Source organism: Antennarius striatus, chromosome 3 (genome assembly GCF_040054535.1).
Source record: "Antennarius striatus isolate MH-2024 chromosome 3, ASM4005453v1, whole genome shotgun sequence".
Taxonomy (NCBI): Eukaryota; Metazoa; Chordata; class Actinopteri; order Lophiiformes; family Antennariidae; genus Antennarius; species Antennarius striatus.
In genome coordinates, this window is record NC_090778.1 from 28,338,650 (window position 1) to 28,346,319 (window position 7,670).

A 7,670-nucleotide genomic window follows, 5' to 3' on the forward strand; every position below is an offset into this window, starting at 1 on the left:
TGTGTGTGTGTGTGTGTGTGTGTGTGTGTGTGTGTGTGTGTGTGTGTGTGTGTGTGTGTGTGTGTGTGTGTGTGTAGCTCCCTCTAATGATCCTGCCAGGCTGTTTTTTTGTGGACCTGGATCTGGTCCAGCCTTCAGGATCTGGATCACTTCCACGTTCAACCGACAGCAGCGCGCGCGTCCTCCGCGTTTACTGCGCAACCGGCGTGACGTCACGTGACGAGCAAATCACGGCTGTGACGTCAGAGCAGAGACGCGACAGAGAGCTCTAGTTCGTTATTTTAGATAAATGATTTATAAAGGATAAATTATTTACTAATGTCAATTTTCTAACTTTATCAAAACGATCTTGAATCAATTATCAATCGATCACATGAATTAAAATTAATTGGTTCTTTTATTTATAGCATGGAATTAGCTTGAAGGTTGTGACATTTTTCTTTTATTGTTGGTCATACTTTTAACGCTCCTCCTGTAGCGCCACCTGTTGGAAAAACCTGATATTTTTATCTTCTTATTATTTTTTTATTATTTTTATATATAAAAAAAATATTTAAATTTTTTATGAAATACAAACGTTTGTTTAATCCAAAATTTTCACATCCACGGTGACCTTTTTCAAGTATATAGCATAATTTGAAAAAAATATAATTTATGCAGTTACATGTAATTGTTAAAATGTCCCCATCAACAGGAACGCTAAAGTCATTAAAGACCAAAATCCATCGTAAAATACAAAGTTTGTCAGTCAAATAAAACGCAACTGAAGGGAAGTCGCTTGAATCAGCAGAACAGAACAGGATCGTCTGCGTATCGACGAATATCGGTTCACGTTCCGATATTCTTCTCGTTTGGAGACTGAGGTTCACACCACAAATATATAAAGTGTTCCAAAACCTGAAGGTTTGATTCTGTTTCCGGTTGGTTGACTTTGAACAAAAGGTTTTCCTCAGTTCTCAGTCCTTCAACCTGTTAGCCAATCAAATAACATCAGATTTCACAACTGACTGCGGGATGGGGCAAAGATCGGGAAATGTGGACAAGCGTGCAGGATTTTTATCCGAGGAGGAATTAAGAAGTCAAATGAAGGAGGCATCAATCGGCTGGTTCAGAGTATTTAGTGATTAGTCGGGATAATGGAAGGATTTGGCCCGCCTGCAGCTTCCTGCGTGTTTGCAATGTCCCGCCTGGTGTATTTCTGTCCTGGGTAGAGCCGGGTGGAGAGAGCGGACATGACAGGGGGGGGGGGGGACTAGTCGATGGACCGTTTGCGTTTTTCCCAACGGCGGCGCTGCCAAAAGGGAAATCAGAGCAGGCCGGCGCTGCCGAGCCGCCGGCGTCTGAAGGGGTTGATTGTATCTGTGATGGTCCAGCAGCTCTCCGTGGTGATTACTGCAGATGGCCAGGAAGCCATGCGTGATGTTTCTCCTGTAAAAGCTCAGATCGCTCTTTGTTGTCTGGCAGATAGAGCTAATGGAGCAGCGTTACGCCCGTGCAGCTGCCATCCTCCTGTTCCCCCTCCTCTGTTGTTATTTTGAAGTCGCGACGCGGCGCTGGGAGCTTTACCGCAGCCTTACAAGTCAGGTGTGTGTGTGTGTGTGTGTGTCATCGTGCCATCGTTTGCTCCTCAGGCGTTGAAGGGATTCGTCTGGAGATCTGGGACAGATTAGTCATGAGCTGTTGGAGCGCCGTCGGGAAAACTTCAACCTGCAGAGGCCTGAAAATGTCATGGATCGAACCGGTGACCTCCACAATGCGGCGTTCCTGAGAGCTCTAGAATCCAGAGCTCTCAGGAACTCGTTGTCATGACGATGCGTGCACGTGCAAATGCTTGACGTGTGCACGCGCCTCAGAGGTCGCGCCTGTGGCAAGCGGGCTTCGATCCGGCGTGGACGTCGCCGTGGTTTCCACACGGCGCCGTGAATCTCGCAGATAGGTGAGCAGTCTCCAGTTCACCTTCCACAAACACTGGCCTCCTGTTGGGCGTGGTCACGTGACCCGCGCACCTCCACGCTGGAAAAAGACTGGCGACGCGCTCCGACTCCGTGATGGATGAGCCTGGCAGATTCTAAATATGCCATCCAGACCTCAGAGTTCAGCCGAGCCCGGCCGCATCTGGTTTCAATGTGGGAGACGCCCCCCCTCCAGCCCCCCACCTGGCGGTGTCTCCGCACAGACGGACAGCCAATCACAACACCACCTGGTGTTAGAAAACAAGTCTTTACAGCCGCCAATGAAACGTCTCGCTTGTTTTTGTGACACGCGTGTTTGATTGTTTTGGATAGCAGTAACCTGACGTTTGAAAATGTCAATATTTGTCAAGTAGAGAAAAAATAGGACCTCGAGTTGAATCAATTCTATCCGCGTAAAAAAAGCCCCAAACCTCCTAAATTATGAAAGAAAGCAACACGTTTTTATCGACAAGAGACACACACATTTTACCTGTGTATAATTAATTATATATACTGTAAGTTATATAAACAATGACAAAGAATGAAAAGAAACACAAAAGTCAGAGGAACACACGATCTACGTCTTTACTCCACCAACATGTAAAGAACGAGATCCGGTCTCACTGATGTCGTATCCATCCGCCAACACGTGGTAAAGAACGAGATCCGGTCTCACTGATGTCGTATCCATCCGCCAACACGTAAAGAACGAGATCCAGTCTCACAGATGTCGTATCCATCCGCCAACACGTGGTAAAGAACGAGATCCGAAGATCCCTGACCCCCACCTCCCTGAGGCTCCACAGCTGTTAGCGTCGCATGCTAACGGCTAACGCTCTCATGCTGTAATCAGTGACCTGAACGCAGCTTCCTCTGACATTGCCACTTCCTGTGAGCGCTGTGTGAACAGTCGACGGGTAAACAGGCCCGTGTTTAATGTGTAACCGACTGCCGGCGGATCCATATTCTCCTCAGAGGTTGTTTAAAGACATGGAGCGGCGTTGAAGGCGGGTTTTGTGTGCAGACAGCCAATCAGGCGGCTTCGGGTCCAGCTGGAACCCATGAGTCACAGACCTGTCAGGAAATGCCAGCGAGAGTCAACAGAAGACAGAAACCTGGACAAAGACACGATCTGTGCTTCGCGTCAGGAAGTCCACCCTCCCATTATTTATTGCCTCCTGGGGGGGGGGGCAACCCGGGGTCACGTGAGTGAGCTGAGGAAGACGAGGAAGGTCACCGCAGGGGTATTGAGGAAGGTCGCTGCAGGGTCAGGGCTGTTTGTGTTTCCTGTCACATTCATCTCCACGGAGAGGAGAGGCCCCGCCCTCTGCCCCGCCCCTTCGTTCAGGTTCAGCTGTTACCTGTGCAGGTAGCCTGAGGAGCTGACTATGACACGTTTGAGGATGCACCTCATGTTGTCACAAACGTTTATATTTATATGGGAGCATTTTTTCTTCTCCCATCAAGACAGGAAGTAGTTCTTTTTCAGGACGTTATCGACGCCTCTGCGCCGACGTCTGTCCACCGTACGTCAGACCGAACCTCCAACCAGGAGGCGTTTTCCTCCCCAAACGCACCGAACCTCCTCTCTGATCCCAGAGGAGCCCCAGGGCTTTGTCCTGGGACGCTTGTGTTTCCCAGGGTGCTTTGTGTTTGCCTTCTTGCCTGCGGGGATGTAATGACAAGGGTGGACCACCCATGTCTGCTGCAGCCCTGTGTTCTTCAGGGAATTCCCCAGATTCTGTGTGTGTGTGTGTGTGTGTGTGTGTGTGTGTGTGTGTGTGTGTGTGTGTGTGTGTGTAAAAACATAAGCTCTAGTTTACGTTGTGCGTGGTCGTCCTTAAGCCGAGCGCTGAACTTTATTTTGAAAGGCTGACATAAAGCTTTAAAGGGATTAAGGCAATTATAATAATAATAATAATTTATTCAAAAACTTGTCATTAAAAAATAAAAACCTCAATAACTATAGAGAAATAAAAATAATTCCTCTTTTATTGACTATGTCACTCATTATAGGTCAGCTGCTTGAGGTTGATGCATTCAAGTGCAGCAGGAAAACCAGAACTCCATGCTGGAACTTTCATTCGTAAAAGATAAAGATCTTTCTTTAAAGTTTTCTTTTTTAACGAAACACATTCCCAGATTTTTTTTGTTTTGGAGTCACAATCGACCTTTTTTGGGTGGGAAGGCGGAGCTATCGGCTCCGATCATCATGCGCTGATGAGCTGCTGCTCCTCTTCCTCGTCCTGGATCAGCTGCTTCTCAGGGGAACAACCTGCAGAGTCAACACCGGACATGTGTTTCCAACTTGTGGAGCATCCTGGCCGAGCCGGTTCCTGGAAGTTGGGTTTAAAGGAAATGTGGTCTAAATTTAGAGAAACACGGGCATTCACGGACCTCACAGAAGAGACGCTGGAGCAATCAGCTGCGAGGATTTAATCACTTCCTGACACTAAAAGTCTGAATCACTCTGAGGCCCAGAGGCCTGAGGCGGAGCCGGAGATTTGAGAAAAAAATTACACTTTTAATCCAACGATTAAACACTGGGGAAAATCTCAGATATTCTCAAAGATTAACATTACAAATTTCTGAATAAACTTGGAGAATAAAAATGGATAAATTCTGAAGGCAGTATTAAATGTTTTCATTAAAACGTAACACTGAGCAACATCCATGGTTTTTGCATTAATTCTTAATTATTTAATCATTTGAGAGTTATGAAAAATATTTGATGCAAACTTTCCCTCGTGTATTCATAATGCATCACATCTGTTAAATTTATGATGTTTATGATATTAATTCCACAGAATATTTTTTTGTAAACTATAAAAATGAAAGATTTGTACATTTTTTTTGCTCATGATTTTAAAAATCTGATCAATTTACCGCTTTAATATCAGAGAATTTAATTTTTTCTCATAAATTTGTAAATTAGTTCAATATTTTTTCAGTAAATTGACAACTTAAATGTAATAAATTAAAGTTTTTCACAGACTTGTATTCTTTCTGTTTCACGCCTGTTTTCTCTTGTCAGAGTCTTCCTCAACATTTAAATCAGTCTGACTCCTCCTCTTCCTCCTCCTCTTCCTCCTCTTCCTCCTGTTCCCCACATCCTCAGTCTTATATCACATCTTCTTTGAAGGTCTGACCTTTGAACTCTCATGTTTCCCTGTCCACTGATTGTCTCTGATTGGTTCCTGTTCCTGTCTGTTGACCATATAAGGACCTTCCTGGGGAGAAGCAGCTGTGAGATGAAGAGCAGCGATTGGCAGACGCGTGAGTCAGGCTCGCCGCTCGCTGACGGAGGCCTCGGGCCTCGACCCACATCGATCGCGCTGTTGCTCCACACAGCTGTGGGTAAACAGGCCGTGTTTAGATCCCGTGTCTCAACATGTACACGCACACGTAAGGCGTGGGCGTGTCTGCGGCGCTGCGCCGAACGCGCTTGCCTCAGCTTGTTGGAACCGCGCGAGATGGACGCGCCTCTCCGGGTGCAGAGCTTCATTCACGGTGGGATTCGAACTCGGCACCAGAGACGAGTCCTGGTTTTGTGTCATGTGACTCGGCTCGCTGCTGGGCGTGGAGGTGTTGCAGACAATCTGTTATCTGCTGGCGACGCTAGTCGAGGCTGAGTCGCCTCGACCCCGACAGACGCGCATTAGATCCCCGCGTTTGTGCGCTTTGCTGTGATTGGCCGTCGCTGTCGTGCACACAAAGCATCTGCTGCACCGAGCTGGACGGGACGGGCTGGTTCTGGAAATATTATTAAACCTGACTGGAACTCGATCCTCTTGTGTCCCGTCTAGACAAACCGCTGCAATTTAGTTTCCTAGAATTCCTCCTGCAGCGACGAAGGCAGGAGATGCGCCTGCGGTCCGGTCTCACACAGGATATGAGGGTTCAACCCGGAGCGTCAGCCCGCTTTTGGCGGCGACGCCGTTCAGCTGTGTGGGGCTGGACCGAGGTCGCGTCCTGACCGCCATTCCGCCGGTCCGCGATGACCCCGCTCGACCTTTAACAGGCACACAGCTGCTGCCTCCTTCACCCCATATCCCATCACCGTTTCCCCCTCGCAGCGGCGATACGTTGGCGGCGACTGGACTCATCAGCCCCGAGCGTCCAACCGGGGAAAGTCATAATAAGATTTGTGCATATGTGAGCTATAAAGAGCCTTTAAAGTTGTGGCAAGTGCAAGTCTAGCGTTAAACCGAGACCCCTATTTGAGTTGGGGAGGAAGGATTTGGAACGGGGTGTTTCTATCCGAGAGCCAACTGGTCCATTATCCCCGATCCGCTTTCACAGGCCGCTTTTATCCCTCACAAAGCCGGAATACCGCAAAGAAAATAGGCCGGGGCGGAGTTCAAACGACAGCACGAGTTTTATGTTCAATGGAATCAGAAATGACTTTTTAAACGCCACTCTGAGCGCAGACCTCCTGAAAGATCTGCGTTAATGAGTTTAATGTGCAGCTTCTGGCACCAGGCGCTCGTTTTCCAGCCCTGATGAGCGAAATGTGAAGTGATTTATCGTCGCCGTGGGAATCCAGGATGTTTGGACACGAGTTTTTTTTTTTTGTTGCGTATCAAACGGCGTCGCGTTGAAAGTGTCGTGTCGCTTGAAGATGTGGCGGCGATCTTTACAGCGTATAGTTAAACCTCGACTAACGTGGTTTCAAAAGTTAATTCATCGTAAGTCAAAAACTGACTTTAGTTGAATGAACTTGAATTAACTCCAGACTAACCTGTAGAAAACCATTCCCTGTTCTGACCTGAAGTTTATTAATGAATACATTTTAATAATATTTAATTAATATGAATCTATTTGAAGCTGACAAACAATTACATTTTATTTTTTAATATAATACAGAAAAAACCTCTCTGTCTCGTCTTCAGCTGCTTCTTCCTCATTTTGGGTCACAGGGGTTGCTACCGGCTAATACTATAATATTATGTTTTATTTTGATTTATTGTACAGTAACATCATATTATGGGGTTCAACGGTTTACTAGTGATTTGATGATTCCAGTATTTGTGGCAGATAGACGTAGAGTAGAGGAAAACAACGTAAACTTTCGTTTAAACCAACATATAATCGTGAACGATAGAACTGGAGATATACTTGTGTATTTTCTAAACTGCTTCTGATTGGTCCGGATCAATGGTCCCGATCAGCTGATTTACCAAGACAACAGCTCAGATCTGATCATGATGGTAAAGAGAGGTTCAACAAACCAATTCAATTTCTCGACTTGTAATCTCCCTGAATCAGCAGGTTTCTCTCCACCAGCGGCTTAAAACCTTTAATTTTAAGCTCATTCCATCGCGCTGACTTCCTGCTGTTTGCACTCGGGACGTTTGGAGGACTTCATTTGCTGTAATTTAAAGTGCTTGTGAACATTTTTGTGGACGGCAGCGAGGGAAGTGGTGGAACTCATCTCCAGTGGTGGTCTCACCTCAATCCCAGAGGCTGCAGCGCAGCAAGGTCTCCAACATGTTTGCATGTTAGCATCCCAACATTAATACCAACTGGCAGACGCGTCGTGCTAATCCAGATGAAGACACGCTGCTCACGTTTCTGATTAGTTTAGCGTAGCATGTAGCATGGTAACAGGGAAATAACAGGCTTGACTTTTTCCACTCACTAACGTCTTGAGTTTAGTTTGTTTATCGCTTAGTGTAGGACCTGAAGTGCAAAGTCACCAAGTTCAGCTGATTAACA